The sequence below is a fragment of the Phragmites australis genome, chromosome 23 (assembly GCF_958298935.1).
Source record: "Phragmites australis chromosome 23, lpPhrAust1.1, whole genome shotgun sequence".
NCBI classification, from domain to species: domain Eukaryota; kingdom Viridiplantae; phylum Streptophyta; class Magnoliopsida; order Poales; family Poaceae; genus Phragmites; species Phragmites australis.
In genome coordinates, this window is record NC_084943.1 from 12490026 (window position 1) to 12509268 (window position 19243).

Consider the following 19243-nt stretch of genomic DNA (forward strand, 5'->3'; position numbering starts at 1 on the left):
GCCTCGAAAAAGAAAATTGTAGATGAAGAAACCCAAACGTCATAAGATATGCCCGATGCTGAAACTCAAGATGAAGGATAACCAAGAGAAGAATTGAATAGGCCAACGAAACAAGCTATAGTGGAAGAAGAACCATCGCTGAGAGCTCCAGAAAAATCTTCACAAGAAGAGTGTAACACCAGAGCTCCACCTTGGGGACAAGAAGCTTTACGAATATAAGACACCAGCAGAAGCATGCACTCCTAAGCCAATATCCCTTCCTGATATCAACATGGCATTTGAGAATAATCCCGAATATATTTCTAGAATTAAGGAAGTTAAGGTTTGAAAGTAAGGATATTCAAAATCCCTATTTGTATATTTTGTGCCTTAGATGAGCTTTGCAGTATTGCCAATAAAAGCAATTTACCACCCGGATATCTCATGTTAAAAAAATTTCTTTCACTTTAAAAGGGCAGCTAGTAGATGGTTTAATTATTTGCCTTATGGTAGCATCAAAACTTGGCAAGACTGCTATAAAGTTTTACTTGAGAAATATCTCCCTGATCATCAGATTTCTAAATTAATAACAGAAATTTCAAGCTTTAAGCAGTATGATCGGGAGCAGTTATTGGAAGGAATGATAAATCATGCCCTCATCACTCGTTTAAAGAATGGGTACTTTTACACACATTTTATTATGGACTAATCGAATCTTCTAGGAGATATCTTGATGGTTGTGCAGGTGGATCCTTTATGAACAAGACAATAGGAGGAGCTAGATACTTGCTTGATAATATTTACAATAATTTTCAAGGAAGAAAATTTTTTGAAGTCGCCATGAAAATTTTAAACTGCCAAGCTGAAATAGAAAAAGGAAAAGAGTGTGCGATACAGAATGAGGCCACCGTAGCAAGTGTCTTCTTTATTAATGATGTATCGACACCTGAAGGTGGGGTAAGAATCCATTTTTGCCAGTTCCAATCGTAATCATGCACCTGCCGGATCTTTAGAAGACCATTTACCACCATTTAACTATGATGAGGATTATCATCCTGGCTCACCACTTGAAGAAATCTTTAAATATGCCATAGACCATCAAGGAAGGATGAACGCTTTTGTAGATGAAAAACTTTGTACTCAAGAAAAGAAATAGGAATAATCATAAATCAATTAGATGAGGTAATTTTAGCGATGAAAAATTTGGAGAAACATTCTCAAATGGTGGAAACACAAGTAGCTCAGGTTGTTTATACTCAAAAACTTATTTTAGAAAATTTTATATTCCATCTGTCTTTACTTTTTGTGGAATAGCAACTCGCTAAGGCACTTCATATGAAGGGCCAAAAATGCCCAATCAAGATTTATAGAGCACTCTTATATAGGAAGCTTCAAAGAAGAATAGGGTTCCAAGGAAGAATAAAGCTCCAAAGAAGAGTAAAGCCCTAACAATGAAAATTGTAGACGAAGAAACTCAAACGCCACAAGATCTGTCCGATGCTGAAACTCAAGATGATGAAGAAAAACCAAGAGAAGAATTGAATAGGACACTGAAACAAGCTATAGTGGAAGAAGAACTGTTGCTGAAAGCTCCACCTCATGAAACATCAACATATACAAGTAAGACTACCTTCCCCAAGAGGTGCAAATAAAACTATCGAGACCGGTCTAAGGACAGGACCAATCTCACCTATAGCTGAGCCCAGCAATCAATCCCAACATATAGTGACTTTATAGATGAATATTATTACAATATTACACTTAATCATTAAGAAATGTCTTACAAAAGTGATATTTAAGAGCCAAGATCCAAATAAAACTACAGCGTAGCTACATAGACTCTAATCCTTCATGACATCTTCGTAGAATGCATCTTAGAATGATCCATCTTCAGTGAATTCTTCGATTCCTTCTCCAACTGAGTGTTTGGTGATAGAAAGAGTGAGCATATGCCATACTCATCAAGTTGTGAAGAATAATATGCATATGAAGGCTTCACAATAATATGGCAATATGATTCTTTTGCGTAAAACAACATTTAAGTATAAAATATTTGAAAAGCAGTAATAATTAAATAAATAATAATAAATAACCTACCACCTTAAGATTTGAACCATCTTGACTTAATCAATCTTCCAACACCTCAACCAAGGTTCTCACCACCACGGTTGAACAACACCTCGACCATAGTTCCCACCAATATGATTGACCAAACTAACCAAACCAACAAATTCTAATCATGTGAGGTTTTTCTAGCCACTTGTAACCATGAGTACGGCTGATTAACCAGTTTTACAGTCTGCAAATGTCGTACACTTTATCCATAAGTCATGATTACCTATTGTGCCCGCGTTCGGAAAACACTTACATACTTCCGAGGTGTGCGGCCAGGAAATCACTTCAATGCCTTTATAATGGCCCCCTCACCATGTGCATACCCACTAAGGTTTCACCACCGTGTGAATACACCTCAACAACAGAAGCCTCCTCTTGTGCCAATGGAACACCTTGGAAGTACATTGTTTCATTCCACACAACCAGATGATCTACACAGTGCTAAGAGTATGTAAATTAATTGGCTATGCCTGTTGAAAGGATTGTGGGACGTCCTAAAAGGGGGGATGAATAAGGACACCTAATACTAATCGGCTCCAAAAACTTCACAAGGTAAACTTATATCAATTTCTATCTAAATTTGCTCTAGGTTCATCTAGTGTTTCTACTGTATCATTCAAAAAGGTTTGAAAGTGCGGGGCGCTTGAAAATTAGAGCGCTGGTACTGTCATGCATTCCTGGAAGAGTTCTGATTTGTAGACTGTGTTCTGGGCTGGTTGTACTGCTAACTAGAATGATTCATAGATCTAGACTAAGACGTCATAACAGGGCCTGGTGTTGTTGCTTGACTGACCTGAGCGGTCCATCTTACGCTTGCGCTCGATCATGTTTCTCTTATACTCCAAGATGATAGCTCAATCTACAAGGGCCTAGAAATTCTTAAAATCACGAGAAGCCAGAGAATACTGCAGTCTATCATTCAGACCTTCTAAGAAACAGTCTTGCTTCTTCTCATTAGTATCCACAACTTCTGGTGCATATTGGGACAACTGTCATTCCTCCTTACTTGAGTGAAAGGAATTCCTTTCTTTTGATTTTGATTGGTCCTTGGGGAACATGATGAGCATGGTAAGCAATCTTGAACTCCTGTCAGTTGATGCTGTCAGGTTCTTCATGAGCAGCAACACAAGCATCCCACCAGTCTACGACAGGTCCCATCAGCTAGTGTGAAGCAAACAAAACCTTCTCCCTGGTGTTGAACTGAGTGACTGAAAGTTTCTTCTCGATGACCTAGAGCCATTCATCAGCATCCATAGGTTCAATAGCATAGGAGAAGGTAGGTGGCTTAGTCCTTTGTAACTCTCCTAGCTTGTCACGGGGTTGTTGTGGCGGTGCATGGGCAGCAGCGAGGTGATTCTGCCACATTTGGGCCATTGTGTGGGCCACTCCTTGAAGAATCTGAGTTTGCATTGCCAGAAACTGCTCGAGGGAAGGCTGCGGTGGTGGAGGGGGATTTTCATTGCCTTGTCCATCACAAGCATTGCCATTAGCATTGGTGCGATTCCTTAGGTGCACCATCTGACATAGGTGTAGGAAGATGAGGAAACAAGGAAATAGATAGAACAACAGAAGAAAGAACGGACAGAAAAAGACAGAGATAGACTCCCAAACTAACTAATATATTATTATAAGGATGCATTCACGAAGAAGCTCTTCACAATACATCACTCACTCAAACAAAGATCCAAATCATTACATAGCACACCACCAACTCAACTCACTAACTAATACACTATTCTAACGACTCAAAACCACTAAAGGGTAAACTCCTAAACGAAAACACACAACACTGCTGAAGCCTCAGGGTGCTGGTGTAGGGCGACGACGGGCCTGAAGATGTTGCGGGGAACATGGAGTCTCTTCCTCAAACTTGGAGTCAAAAGAAGAAGATTCCCAACAATCCGGGTGATGACTCTTCTTGTTGCGTAGCTCACTCTGCGCCTGAGCTAGCTAGCCTCTGACATGCTGCAACTCCTTGATGGTACGATCCAACTCACGACTCAGCTCCAAAGCCAGGGCGGTCTGCTCTCCAAGCCTGGTAGTGCCTTTTATGGTGACGGGTGTAGCGGTGATGTTTGTGTAGCCACTGATATGCTGAGGGTAATGGTTGAACTGAGTGAAGATCAGGTCGTCGCTGTGGTGGTAGCAGAGGACCAGAAGGGCTTGGCATGAGGCACCACGAATTCCAGCCTCGAAGGTAGCTCTTGGTGAAATGGCATAGTGGATGCTCATCACTTTGTAGGCTCCATGCTCTGGTAGCAAACCGTAGATCACCACTTCGACTTTCCACTTAGGAGGAGCATCAGCATACTCAGTCTTTACTCCTGCATACTCAGGTTCCTTCTCGGATCCCAGACTGTGAAGTATCTCCCAAAGCTTGGCAGGGAACCATCCTGCACGGCGTCCATCGGAGTGGTAGACACGGCTCCAACGCTGAACACGGGGCAGCTGTGGTCTTGCAAATGCCATAGCCGAGTCAGGATCAACGGTCGAGCAGGGAGACGACCACTAGTGCTCTTTCGTGCAGTCTGACAGGTCTGGGCCATCTACAACATTTTGAAAAGGATAGGGAGAGTCAGTAACAGGGTTTAAACGGAATAAGCCAAGAAAAGCACAGAAAAACCAAGGCAGAGTTTTTCAAAAATAGTTTTCTTAACAAAAATAATCCTTAAGACTCGACAATTCTAACTATCCTCGCATCCTACGATCAATATGGCTCTGATACCACCGCTGTCACACCCGATTTTATAAAAGGACAAAACCCGATGCAAACCACATGTATGCCAGGATCAAGTTTCATACATGCAGCGACTTCATCAGTGTATCACACACAGTTCCATTATGGCAATGTTTAACTTGAACAAAATAGATAGACCTCAAAGTCTTTAACTAAAGCACACAAACTAAACACAGTGAAGCTCCCATCTTCCACAGGCAATTGACTGGGGGATCCACCAGCCTAGCAATCTTCATCTTCATCGTTGTAGAAGGTTGTCCAGCTTTCCCCACAAGTTGTGATTTCCTTGTTGTCGTGTTGCGCAAAAACTTAACACACGCCAGTGGTGTGTCGCTCGGAGATCACTACAAGGCTGTTACAACGCATCCTCCCAACAAGAATAAGCCCGCTAAGGTTTCACCGCCATCAAAGTGGAATCACACCACCCAGAAACCCCCTCATATGCCTTGTAGCTCCAGAAAGAATCACTCTTCCCTTTCACTACACCACTAGTGGCTCACTCTATACTGAGGATCTGCTAATTATTGAGCCAGGTCGTACACATATAAGCCTCGTGGATGGACGATAATTCTTGAGTTGTCACGCCACGAACAGGTCCTTTGGACACCGAGCAAACACTACCACCCACCAAAGTGTTTCACACACTTGTGCATCACACGCCATCATCAACCAACCTTCTGATCGACATCCCTAAGTTCCATATTGCCACACAAGTTACCATAATTCCCAACTTATAGTTGCATAGTTCACTAATCATGTTTAACTGATAACCCATCCATACCCTTGTGCAAAGCTAAGCATAAACTACCCATAAACCACTACTGACAGCTAGGCGACAAGGAATATATGGAAAATTGGTACTTTAAGTAAATGAGATTCAAAATTAATAGCATGCATGTTTGAAATAAATAACGCATTTGAAAACTTGGATCAAAATATTTAAGGACGCTTGCCTCTTTCAACTTGCTGCTCAGACTCTTCAAAGGCTTGGTCCTGGAGATTCTCGAGCTACTCTTCGTTTTCTCTCGAAACACACCAAAAAGCACACACATAATTAGCTAATAACAGTACACCAAACAATAGATAATATACATGAAAAAGAGTACTAAAAGATAGTACACGCTGCTACGAACGTGAGAGCGTAAAAATCACCTAAATCGGAGCTAAAAAGAGAAAGTTATGCTGAAAACAATTTAGGGTTAAATCTGAAAAAGAAAAGGACTTATTTTGAATAAATAGAAGGGACATGGGCCTTTTTGTAAAAGCAGAGGGACCTATTTGTAGATATTAGAAAGTTTAGGGACTAAACTGCAAAAAGATAGGTGCTTTTAGGTAAATATAGAGAAGTTTATGGGCTAAAGTGTAAAATTGTCAATTTTGCCAAATTAAAAATAATTAGAAATGATTGGGTAAATGGATGGCTGACGTGGCTGGTGACAGGGCTACGACATCATCAAAGCGGCTGATGGGGCTACTGAGGTGGACGTTGACAGGGCGTTGACTGGATTAATGAAGATGACATGTGGTGTCACGCGATAGGGTAGCGATAGAGGTATTCTAGGTCTAATCATGGCCATTATTTTTGGATCTGATGGCTGAGAATGCATCTGGGAATTAGGCGGTCGGCTGCTGGGCAAGCCACGGCGGCGGGAGGGGAACAGCGGTGACGGACTCGCTGGCGAGGGCGAAAACCTCCTCGCTGGGCACAAGGGACAACGGCGAGTGGTGAAGGAGAAAGAGGACTGGACGGCGAACCTGTTTGACGGCTTACCTCGGACGGCGCAGTTCGAGAAGGTAGTTGGAGGCGGTGGAGGGGGCGACGGCGCACGGAACGCATCGAGGAAGGAGCTCTGGTGACTGGGAGTCAATGAGAGGCAGCGAGATCAACTCCCCGTGAGCACGCTGTTCTTGACCTGCACTCAGATCGGCAATGGGCGGCGAAATCGACCGGCAGCGAGCTCGGGCGAAAGCTATGGTGATGGGCGGCGGTGGGCTAGGGTTTGGCGAAATAGATGAAATGGAAGGAGGCACGGGTTTATATAGGCGGGGGAAGAGATAGACGTAGAGAGTACTCGGATTCAGTGGGAGTTCATTGGGATACGGGCTCAGGGAGGCGGTGGCGTTCGATACTGAATCGAGCGCATGTGTTCCAGCTCGGGTCGGAGGTAGGAGATGGTGCGGGGCCCACACGCCAGAGGGAGAAGGAGGCAGGCGGTAGTGGCGCCAACAGAGGAGTGGGCGGTGGCTGCTAGGCCTGGCCTTCGACCGACCCAGGCGGGAGGCAAGGTGGAAGGGAGGAGAGAACGTGCTCAGCCCAAGGAGAAGGAAAATGGGCTGCTGGGGAAAAGAGAGGAAAAACGAGAAAGAAAAGGAATTCTGGCCCAAGGAAGAGAAAAGAGATTTTCTTTTTATGAAAGCCTTTTTCAAACCTTTTCAAAATTCAAATGACGCACCTCAAAGTTTTCAAAAATCATTTTTCACACAATAAAACTCTAAAACATCTACTCCAGCATGAATACATCAAACTTTTAATATAGCTTAAGTTAATTATTTAATTTAGAAAATAATTTTTCCACCTAGGATTTTGAGAAGAAGAATAACATCCTAATTCTAAAGAAAAGGTAAATTATTACTATTTTCAAAAAGTTAAAAATTAGAGTGTTATAATTTTCTAAAAAGAAAAGAGAAAAAAAGAAAGAGGAGGAATAAATGGGCTGTCCAGAGAGGGAGGCCTTGACTTCCACAAATGTATGGCCTCTCCCTCCTGGCTAACTTCCCCTTTGTGCCCTACTGTTGCTAAAGAAAGGTGAGGTGGCTTCCCCCAAGTAGGTGGACTTCCTCCACCCCTTTATATACGTACAGAGTTCTCCTATTGTATACACAAGAGAGAAGGAACAAAGAAGGGCTCTCCCTACCCTATATCATGTGTCTTTGTGTTCTTCATTGAATCTGTGCTTGTGCTATGTTCATTGGGAGAGATAGAGAGGGTAAGGTCCTAATATATGGCCACGTTCTTCTATAACAACATCTTCCCATCAAACATGAAAAGTTGAAGAGAACTCCATTGGATCTTGTGCACTGATTCCACTCACTTAAGTGCAACTATCTAAGCTCGAACAACATGTTGATGCACGGCAAGAGGATGCCTTCCATCTTTTGGGTGCTCTCTATCGAGGTTACTTGAGCACCAAAGCCAACCTGCTTTAAACAAGCATTTCAATAGAGGCAACCGAGACTCATACTTTTATTTATTCTTATATTTATTTCCTTTGTCATCATTAACATGCATACATGGATTCACATTGGCACAATACCATATATTTTATATCCTTCCATACATCATTTAATAGAATAGGCAACACTAAAAGAAATCATAAGCTCAGCATTGTACACATTGACAAAAAGATGGGGGTAACTACAAAATGAACAACACAGAAACAATTTACCTTTTCGTCTCTACATTGACACATTGAAAGATAAAGAACGCTAAGCCTTGCTCATACGTTAGATCTATATTTTTTGTTCTAGTTTTATGTCAAAGCATTAAATCATGAAAAAAAACACTACTAGTGGATATCGGTTTATTCCAATGTGTCATAGTCAGATGTCGTAGCCAATCTATTAAACCTATGGTTTCTGTATACCATTGGTTGTTCCAATCTCATCTACGAGCTATGTCGCGTCAATGCACACTACTATCCTACTTCACTTTCAGGTAATCTCCACAAAGCTCGGGCTTCTATGCACGTCTCCCTCACTTATTTGTCATGTTGCTATGGTTGGTCGCTTTGATCACTTAGATTCTCTCATGGCAGGTGAACTACTCCGCATTGTTATGAGGTGCAACTAAGTATATTTTTTTTCTCGAACCGACAGGAGAGCTACTCATCATTATATTAAGAAGGAATAAAATACAGTATACAAAATGCATCCGCAACCAAAGCAAAAAAGAAGAAAACCAACGCTAAAAACAAGATAGAAGAAAAAAGGAAAAATGGAAAAGGAAGGCTAGGTATGCGATTACAAAAACAACCAGTCAAACACCACTCTGGATGTTACTGTAACAAAGAAGACAACCCTCTTCCTCCCGCAGCACACCATACTGAGGCCTCATCCCCAAGAGCATGCTCCAGCCTAGGAAGGCTTGGGGCTAGGTCATCAAAGACACAAGAGTTTCTATGCTTCTAGAGCAATCAGGAAAGTAGCATAACTAGGGAATTAAAACCCGGATGGGATGGAAGTCGATACTAGAGCAAAGGCACCTCTCCACTAGTCAGCAAAGGAAACTTCATACAACCGAGGAGTTACATGCGACAGCCCCACTCAGTTTAACATGGAAAACCAAGCCTGGCGAGAGAAGACACACTCCAAAAAAGATGGTACATCGTCTCCTCTGCCTAATCACAAAGAAGACACTGCTACGGGTGTGGAAGGTCACATCGAGCCAATCTATCGGCCATCCAACATTGGTTGAACACCGCAAGCCATAGAAAGAATATGCATGGGGGAGGGGGCCATGATTTCGAAATATGCTTCCAAGGCTCGAAGCCCATGCATCTCATAAAGAACCTTCTATAGGCCAAATAAGAACCCGAAGATGAGGGAGTTCAAAGATGCGAGTAGATACTAAGTATATTTTTTCTCGAACCGGCTGGAGGGAAACTCCTAGTAGTAGGTACTAAAGCTTGAGGTACTCGGTAATCGCCAGAATATTAAGAGATCCCTTGATATATCTCAACCACCACTGATCATCGAGAGCCTTAGCTACAGTCCGCTAAGATAAAAGTTGTTTACCAACTAACTTTACAAGATTGAGCACCAATTCTGACAATGATTGACCATGGAGCCAATGATCACACCAAAAAAGGGTTTGTTGCCCGTCTCCCACCACAGAATCAATAGAAATGGAAAACATAGCCTTAACGTTGTAGTGTACTTGTAGATAAAAGCATGCCCAAGGCCCCATCAAATCCGTCTTCTTGAGCCACAACCATCTCATGCGGAGTGCCCAGCCAAAAATTTCAAGATCATGAATACCAAGGCCTCCACAATCAATAGGACTGCATACTTTTTCCCATGCTACAGCACAATGACCGCCCTCAACATCAGCCCTTCCTTTCCAAAGAAAAGCCCTTCGAATCTTGTCAATTGCTTTAATTACCCATTTTGGGATATCGAGAGCCATAAGGTGATAAATAAGGAGGGCAATCAACACAGCTTTGACTAAAACCGTTCTCCCTACTAGGTGTAAGAGGCTAGCTAACCAACCCGGCAATCTGTCTGCCACCTTATCAATCAGAGGTTGCAACTGTGTTTTAGTGAATTTTTTGGCTGAAATGGGCAGTCCTAAATAAGTGTACGGCAATTCCTTAACAGCACAAGGCAGGGCAGCAAGCACCATATCGATATCCCCCTGCTGACATTGAATGGAAGAGACCGAACTTTTTGTAATATTCGTCCTCAATCCCAACGTATCCCCAAAAAGCTCCAAAATAAATTTAATCATGTGTAGATCAAATTCAATAGGCCAAATGAAAAGAGCAACATCATCCGCATATAGAGAAGCTGTATGGCCAAAACACTGCCGAGAGAAAGGGTGCAAAAGGCCATCTTCGGAAGCCCGGTTGACCAAAGCATTAAAACAGGCTGTAACCAAAATGAAAAACATCGGAGAGAGAGGATCACCTTGCCGAAACCCTCATTGATGTTTAATGGAGGCACCTAGTTCACCATTAACAAGCACTCGAGTAGAAGCTGAGGCAAGCAATCCACATACCATGTTCTTCCACTTTGGCCCGAAACCCATATGAGAAAGAATATTCAAGAGAAATGGTCAAGCAACCAAAGCAAAAGCCTTGGATATATCTAATTTGAGCAATAGTTTCGACTCCTTTTGTTGTTGGAGGTGACGCACCATTTGTTGCACAAGGAGAAAAATATCCTGAATACATCTACCCCGGTCAAAAGCACTATGTTTAAATGAGAAAATTAGTACTGTATTTATGCATCAGCAATTGAGCACTAAATTTGGGGGGGGGGGGGGTAATCATGCATACGTGACAGGTAGGAGTTAAATACATCTGGATTTGAAGTTTTGATATCCAGCTGTGCCTTAGGTACATGCAATTCACTATATGTAGCTTTTGAACCTGATAGTGTTGCTTCTCAATTGCTTCGTTGCAGGTCCAAGCTTGAAAGAAAAGACCCCCATTGACAATGTTTCCTTGTCCGATTTAGGGATTGAAATTATTTTATATGATTTATAGTCTGTTTTACGTATCCATTTTAGCATATATGCTAATGATTTCGTTCAGAATGTAGTTATTTTTCTGTTAGTTTCCTTCCTCTTCTTCTACCTTCAATTACTTTGCAAGATCATTTTAGGTTGTCCAGCTTCACTGCTGTTAAAACAAAAAAGAGCTTATGTTGAGATATCTATAAGAAGCGATATATAGCCGAGCTCTGCTGTTGCTGGAAAAAGGCGAGGTGGCTGCATGAGGAAAATATATGGTTAATTGCCGAGCTCTTCCTTCCGACTAGTTAGATACTTGGATGTTCAGTGTAACTTATGGGCTTCGTTTAGATGAACATAATCTTATCAAGTTATATCGTCTCCATTCCTAATCATGGCTAATGCTTGAAAAAGTATATAATTTGATTTTGTATGTTTCAGCTACATTGACCAGATGGCCACTGTATCGTGCCAGATTTCAAGAGATCGCTATATGCTTCACTTCATATATATGTTTAAATTTAGTGCAAAAAATCATTTGCACGCTAATTTAGTAGTAAAGAAAAGAAATGACTAATACATGCCTGGCTCTAGCTAATATGACCGATTAATAGGATGCTTAATGCTTTCTGGGTGTTAATGTTCATTACACATTTTTTGCAGTCCATTGCATGGGACCACGCCGAGGAGTCCATGGCGTTCCCACAATGACTTTCAACAAGTCTGCTCGGTGGTGTTTTTTTGGCAGATTATAGGAGCTTTATTATTGAACTAGAGCAGGACTACAATCCATGTAATTACCTCCATAAGCCGCTCAGGAGTGTAATTAACCCAGGAACTCACCGAGGAAGTCTCAAATGGCATTCTCGCACAGCTATGTGCCGCCGAGTTTGCCTCTCTTCTAACAAAAAATACATTAAAAGAAGAGAGGGTCATGCCGAGCTCCTTGATCTCATGCCAAAACCCTGCTATCGATCTTCCTGCTCGGTGGTGTTGGGAACATCATGAAGCCTACCTGCACCAGGCTCAGTCTTCCTTTCTGGGAGAATTAAAATCCGGATTTTTTTTAATATTTTTCACAGGAATCAATTTTCGCAAGTTAGAGTAACAAAAATATATATTTCCGTGGATTGGTTTAACGAAAATTTAATTTTCGCGGTTTGAAAGTGCGAAAATATTTTCATGTCTTCATAGCGCGAAAATACGAAATTTGCCGCTGGAGCAAAATGCGAAAACTAGTTTTTCCGGGACGAGCGTGCGAAAACTAATTTTCCTGGGACGGGCATTTGTTAGGGGAAAATAAAACAGCCTGAGGACAATGGTTAAAGATTGCTATCGAATGTCCCTCCAGACCCTTCGGTCTCCGGACCCTTAGCAGTAGCCCCGACTTCTGGAGGTTGTGGGCCCCTTCAGGCCACATCTCTGGTACGTATGTTGCCTTCCCAAAACTCGGAGCTACAGCAAGCCCCTCCAGAGCCTTCAGCCACTGGACTCTCAGCAGGAGGTGTGGCTCCTAAAGGTTGCGGACCCCTTTGTGTCACCCCTCCGGTGCCCGTGCGGCCTTCCGAAACCTAAAGATGCAGCCGGTCTCCGGAGATAATATCAGAAAAGAAATGACACCCCCTGCAGCCGACCCTATGCGAGGTGATGGGCGATTAATGCCGGTGCAAGTGGTGCTTATCCTGACACCACAATGCGATGAAAGTCGTCTTGACACCCCCAGCAGAGTACCGCCGGGCCGTAATTGGCGACCGACTCACCCCTCAGGAGGCAGGCACCACAATAGTTACCATGGTAGATATTTATCTTCTATATAGGGTAAAAAGTAGTTATCCAAAATAAGGCTCAATAATTCGGTCATGTCTTAGATATTTGTACATCGTGATAAATTATACACTAAACTACGTACCACCCTATAAATAGGGGGTTGTGGTCATCTGGGTAGGAACGGATCACAAGGAAAACGCTCAATACAACACAAAGGGGAACTCATAGGACACAGAGGTGCACAAACACAAAGTCACGCTATGATACTCTCGCTAGACCGATCTATTTTCTCTACTATCAATACATTTGTGACGTTCCTTCCTTTCAAACTTCATCTCCAAGCTTGAGTCTCCTCCTTAGAAGAAACTCTCGTCATACTTGCTGGGGCAAGACGATCTCTTGCGCAAACAGCGTGCCGTCCGTGGGGACTCAAACACAGAAGTGCTAAAAAGAGAAAGGAATCTACTAGAAAAACCACCAAAGCACTAGCTCTAGCCGCCATATTCACCATTGCAACCATGCAACCATATGCGTGTTTGTCTCAGCCATACACACCGCATGCACCCTCTAGCCCTGTTGTCGTGTGGGATGGTGTTCCTCCGGCCTTGACCAACCAAGAACCTTGGGTCGGTATGGAAACTCCAGACGGTGCGAAGACCTTCTAGCCTTTGCATGGTGAAGATCTCACCGCACCAAGAGAGGTCGCGGCCGAGGCCGTAGCCAAGAAGGCCGCTTTCCAGTGGTTTTGGGTGGTCGAACCCAGGGCTTGGTCCCAAAGTATCTCCTTCGTCAGCACCCGGATTCCCCGAGCGAGCCAACAACTTCGGAGAGTCTATACACCCAACGTCCTCCTCAGGCCCCTCAGGCAAAAGAGGGTTCCGAGGAGGGGCAGGGTTCCGTAGTGCGCAGACCCCGCTAGCGTCCCCGATGCAGCCCTCGTGATGCTAACCGCGCAAGGGAACCTCAAGTCCACCTCGTCCAGGGAGGCGTAGTCAGAACCACTCCGGCTTTGAAAGTCGGTTCACCGGACGACCTCGACGGTCTCCCAAAAGGGAAGGAGGCTGCACGGATCGGGGCGCGCGGCCACAACACCGATGACTGTCGAACCCTCACGACCTTCCGAGAGGAATACCTCAGAAGACAAGCAGGATACCTGGCCGCAGAGGGAACCAGCGAAGGGTGACACAGGGGTCGGAAGCCTGGGGCAGGCTCTCGGGCAAATCCCTGGCCCTTTGACCTTGCTCCATTGCCACCACTCTGCCACCGACAGTACAATATCCCAGCCACAAGGACTGAGTTAGATAACGCCGTCGCCAGGCTCTGGAGGGATTACCTCTTGAGTCGGGCAGCAACTAAGGGCTGAGAGGGTTGAGGACCACCTCTCCCGGCTAGTCTTCGGCTTCGCCTCCGACACGTCGTCACTAGGTTCCGGATGGATTACCTCCGGAGCTGGGTAGTGTCTAAGGGCTAAGGGGGTCGAGGACCACCTCTCCCTCCTAGCCTTCGGCTTTGTCTTCGACATGTCGTCGCCAGGCCCCAGACGGATTACTTCCGGAGCCAGGCAGCGGCTAAGGGTCGAGGGGGTCGAGGGCCACCTCTCCTGGCCTAGCCATAGGCTTCGAGGCCTTCAAGCCTCATAATAGAGACCTTATTCTAGCAAAGATATGCCCACTATTACCTATCGATAGTTTACCTAGTTGGTCTATCTTTCATACAGTAAGATCAAAACGTGTTGGAGGCCTCCAACCTTACTACTAGAAGTTTTTAAAATAGATAACCACTAGGTAGAAATGGTAAATCTAGACTATGTCCATGTTTAGCAATACACAGTAGAACTTAAGTTACATCTTCATTTGGCATGAGTTATGAATAGTCGTCTAACCTAGCTATGTCTTATACTATAATTAGCTGCTTATTGCCAACAGTAGACTCCAAAACTTAAACAATACATAACCATGCAAATGCCTACACTCCTGCAGACGCAGCATGCCTAGGTCACCTGGAAGGCAAGACTGCCTAGGTGTCCTGGAAGGTATTGTGTAGCCTCGGCAGTGTAGTTGCCACGTATCAAGGGACTTCCTTGATAGACAGTGTTGTGGCGCCACCCAAAGGACTTCTTCGGGAGGCATGACAAGCCCACGTACCGCAGACGCAGCATGCCTAGGTCACTTGGAAAGCAAGACTGCCTAGGTTTCGGTATCTTGTAGTCTCGGTAGAGAGTGAGGCCCACACACCTGCAGCTGCGCCGCATGCCTTGGTTACCCAAAAGGCAGATTTTGCCAAGATGTTCCTAGAAGGCATTGCATATCCTCAATGGTGTTGAATCCATGCCCAAGGGATATTGTCGGAGGTGAAGAAGCGGTGCTCTGTGGAATGTTGTTGCAAGGAATCCTCGTTACACGACATGCCTACACACTGTAGGCACAGCAAGCCTAGATCACCGTGAAGGCATCAAGCCTAGGTTTCCTGGAAGGTGTTGCATAGCCTCGATAGTGTGTAGATGCTGGTTACCAAGGAACTTCCTTGTTAATGTAGTTGCGGCGCCCCCGAAGGATTTCTTCAGGAGGCGTGACATGCCCACGCACTTGTAAGCATTGCTTGCCTAAACCTAAGGTCACGTGAAAAGGTTTCCCGGAGGGTAGGCTTTACCCTGGTAGGTAGTGGAACCCACACACCTATAGCAGCATGCCTAGGTCACCTAAAGGGTAGATTATGCCAAGGTGTCCCGAAAGGCATTGCATAGCCTCCGTAGTGCGGACGACGCATATCAAGGGATGACCTTGATGTGAGGATATTGTACTATGAGGAATGTTGTTGCAAGAAATCCTTGTTGCACAACATGCTTATACACCGCAAGCGCAGCATGCCTAGGTCACCGCGAAAGTATCAAGCCTAGGTTTCCTGGAGGTATTGCATAGCGACAGGGCACACCCTTGGTGGACAGTGTTGCGGTGCACCCGGGGTGTTTCCTCGGGAGCACGACAAGCCTACACACCGCGGGCGTAGTATGCCTAGATCACCTAGAGGCAAGACTGTCTAGGTTTCCTAGAAGGTATTGCGTAGCCCCGATAGTGTGTAGGGCCTTCGGCATTAATACATGCTGAAGGAGATACAAAACCTCTAGCAAAAATGGAGTCCTACAAAACTTCCGGCAAAAACGGAGAGTCCTACAAAATCTCTGGCAAAAACGGAGAGTCTTACAATGCCTTCGGCAAAAATGGAGAGTCCTACAAAACCTTCGGTAGAAACGGAGAGTCTTACAAAGCTTTTGGCAAAAACAGAGAGTCCCATAAAACCTTCGGTAAAAGCGTAAAGTCTTACAAAACCTCCAACAAAAACGAAGAGTCCTACAAAACCTCTGGCAAAAACGGAGAGTCTTATAAAGCTTCCAGCAAAAACAGAGAGTCTTGAAAAACCTCCGACAAAAATGGAGAGACATACAAAAACCTCTAGCAAAAACAGAGAGCCCTATAAAACCGCCAGCAAAAACAGAGAGCCCCATAAAACCGCCAGCAGAACAAACACGACGTCGCTCCATGGTGTTCCTTGTTAATCTCTGGGGGGCTGTGGACATATCCCGGTCGTTCCACCAACACATGGCAACATCCCACGGCAATGCCTTGTTTTCTCGCACAAACGTCCCGTCACATTAATGACCTAGACTCCTTTTGGAGCATGCCAAGGGCGTAGGCACAAGATCCTAAATGAACCCACGCATTATCTAGTCAGAATGCGCTAGGGACACATCCCATCCTGCTATCCTCAAATAGGCGAACATAAGGAGTCCCCTGATCCCACACGTAATCCTTCACTCTGATAAACTCAAATGGCAAGAAGACCCATCACCAAAGAAGTTCGAAGAATCTAGATCAGCCTCAGCATGGACCCCGGAGTGCATCACCTCGACCGACACCCCTCCGGCCTCAGGTCCCGATACCGCATACACCAACTCCGATAGGATCCGGAGCATGCCTTCTCTGCCAATACCTCTTCGGTCTTCGACTTCGATGCTGGCTGCACCTTCGACCTCAGCATAAACCCCAGGACATGTTGCCACCTCCAATGCATTAGTAGCCTTGAGCTTCACCATCAACACCCATAGTTCCCGCTGAAAAATTTCTCAAGGACAAAGAATAGCCTTCGGGCATTCTTGTTACTATACCAAGCTGGAGTTGGTTTTCTTCTACATCCTCTCACCCCTCCGAACATCAGGGATAGAGAATGAGGGGTACTGTTCGGAGAAAATAAATCAGCCTGAGGATAATGGTTAAAGATTGTTGTAGAAGGTCCCTCCAGACCCTTCGGTCTCTGGATCCTCAGCAGGAGGCCCGACTTCCGAAGGCTGCGGGATCCTTTGGGACACCTCTCCGGTACGTACGTGGCCTTCCTAAAACTCGGAGCTACAACAAGCCCCTTCGGAGCCTTCAGCCTCCGTACTCTCAGCAGGAGGCCTAGCCCTCGGAGGCTGCGGACCCCTTCGGGCCAACCCTACGATGCCCATGCAGCCTTCCAAAGCCTAAAGATGCAGCAGATCTCCGGAGATAATATCAGGAAAGAAAGGACACCCCCTGTAGCTGACCCGACACGAGGTCACGTGCGATTAATGTCGATGCAAGTGATACTTATCCTGACACCCCAGTACGATGAAAATCTTCCTGACACCCCGATAGAGCAACATCGGAATTGGCGACCGGCTCACCCCTCTAGGGGCAGGTATCACAATAGTTACCACGGTAGATATTTATCTTCTATGTAAGGTAAAAGTAGTTATCTAAGAAAAGACCTAGTAATTCGGCCAGATCCTAGATATTTGTACATCGTGATAACTTATACACTAAACTACGTACCACCTTATAAATAGGGGATCGTGGTCATCTAGGCAGGGATGGACCACAAGGAGAACGCTTAATACAACACAAATGGTAACTCACAGGACACAAAGGTGCATAAACACAAAGTCATACTGTGATACTCTCCCTAGACCGATCCATTTTTTCAACTATCAATACATTCGTGATGTTTTTTTCTCTCAAACTTCGTCTCTAAGCTTGAGTCTCCTCCTTAGAAGAAACTCTCGTTGTACTTGCTGGGGCAACACGATCTCTTGCACCAACAATGTTTTTATCTTATTTCTAGTACCAAAAATACGAAAATGTAGTTTAATTTTTTTATGCATGGAAAAATTAGTTTAAATTCTTTGGACTAGTTTGACGAAAAATATTTGTTGTGCAAATAGTTGTCTGAATGGCAGCACAGAGTGTTTCAATTTTTTCTTAATTTTTGGTTCGATGTAAATTTGTTGACATTTCTTTTTTTATTTGATGTAAAATTGTGTGAGTAATTTTTTGATTAAATTAACCTTAAGAGGGTGGAAAATATATATTTTTTAAATATTAGTAGTTGTGAACCATATTTATCATAAAACCCAGCATGAAGATTACACATAGAGATGAATATTACATTGGACGTAGGGGTTTTCGTCGTAGCGCGAATGGACCCTAACCAAATAGAGATGACAATAATAAATGTTGGCATGTACGATACTCCTAAAAACTAACCTAATAGCATATAAATACTAAACCTAACATGCCTTAGAGAATGAAAATAGCACATGTTACAATAGATGCTCTCTACTGAGTGCACCTAGGATATTTGCCCTGTCTCAGGGTATCGGGCTCTTCGTCTTAGCTCAATGAGCCCTATACCGTTTCATTTTCCTCTCTGCTTCGCATGCTTGAGCCGCGATGCGCTCCCTCGTGGTATTCTTAATACGCTCCTTCTCTTACTACTTCATCTGTAGTTCCTCTTAATGTTGCTCGTACTCACAGCGTTCGTAAGCTTTCCTTCTCCATCACATCTCTATGTCAACCCATTACTTCTAGTGCTCATTTTGCTCTATATCCAACTATTCTATGAAGTCACAAATATGTGAAAGAGACTAGACAAATGAAACAAGATGGGAGTTTAGTAAGATAATGCATGAAATCATATAAAAAATACCACATGATATAAATTGTACATCTACATAATATTACATCGGACATAGATATAAATTATTTCTATATACCTCTAAAATTAACAAATATTTGTACATACATCTAAATTTGTTCCACTACTCATGTATCCTAATATAAAATATTTCTACATGTATCTAAAACTAACAAATATTTTTACATATATCTAAATTTATTCCCCTACACATTTATCCTAATATAAATCTACAAATATCTACGACTAACAAATATTTCTACATAAATCTAAAACTAACAAATATATAATTAAAAGTGCATAACCGAAACAAATAACAAAATTAACAAAAACAAGCAAAATTATTTTTCACCTTCCTCCTCCTCCTCCTAGTCCCTCCTCCCATCTCCTTCATCTTCCTCCTCCTGCTTTCACCTTCCTCTCCC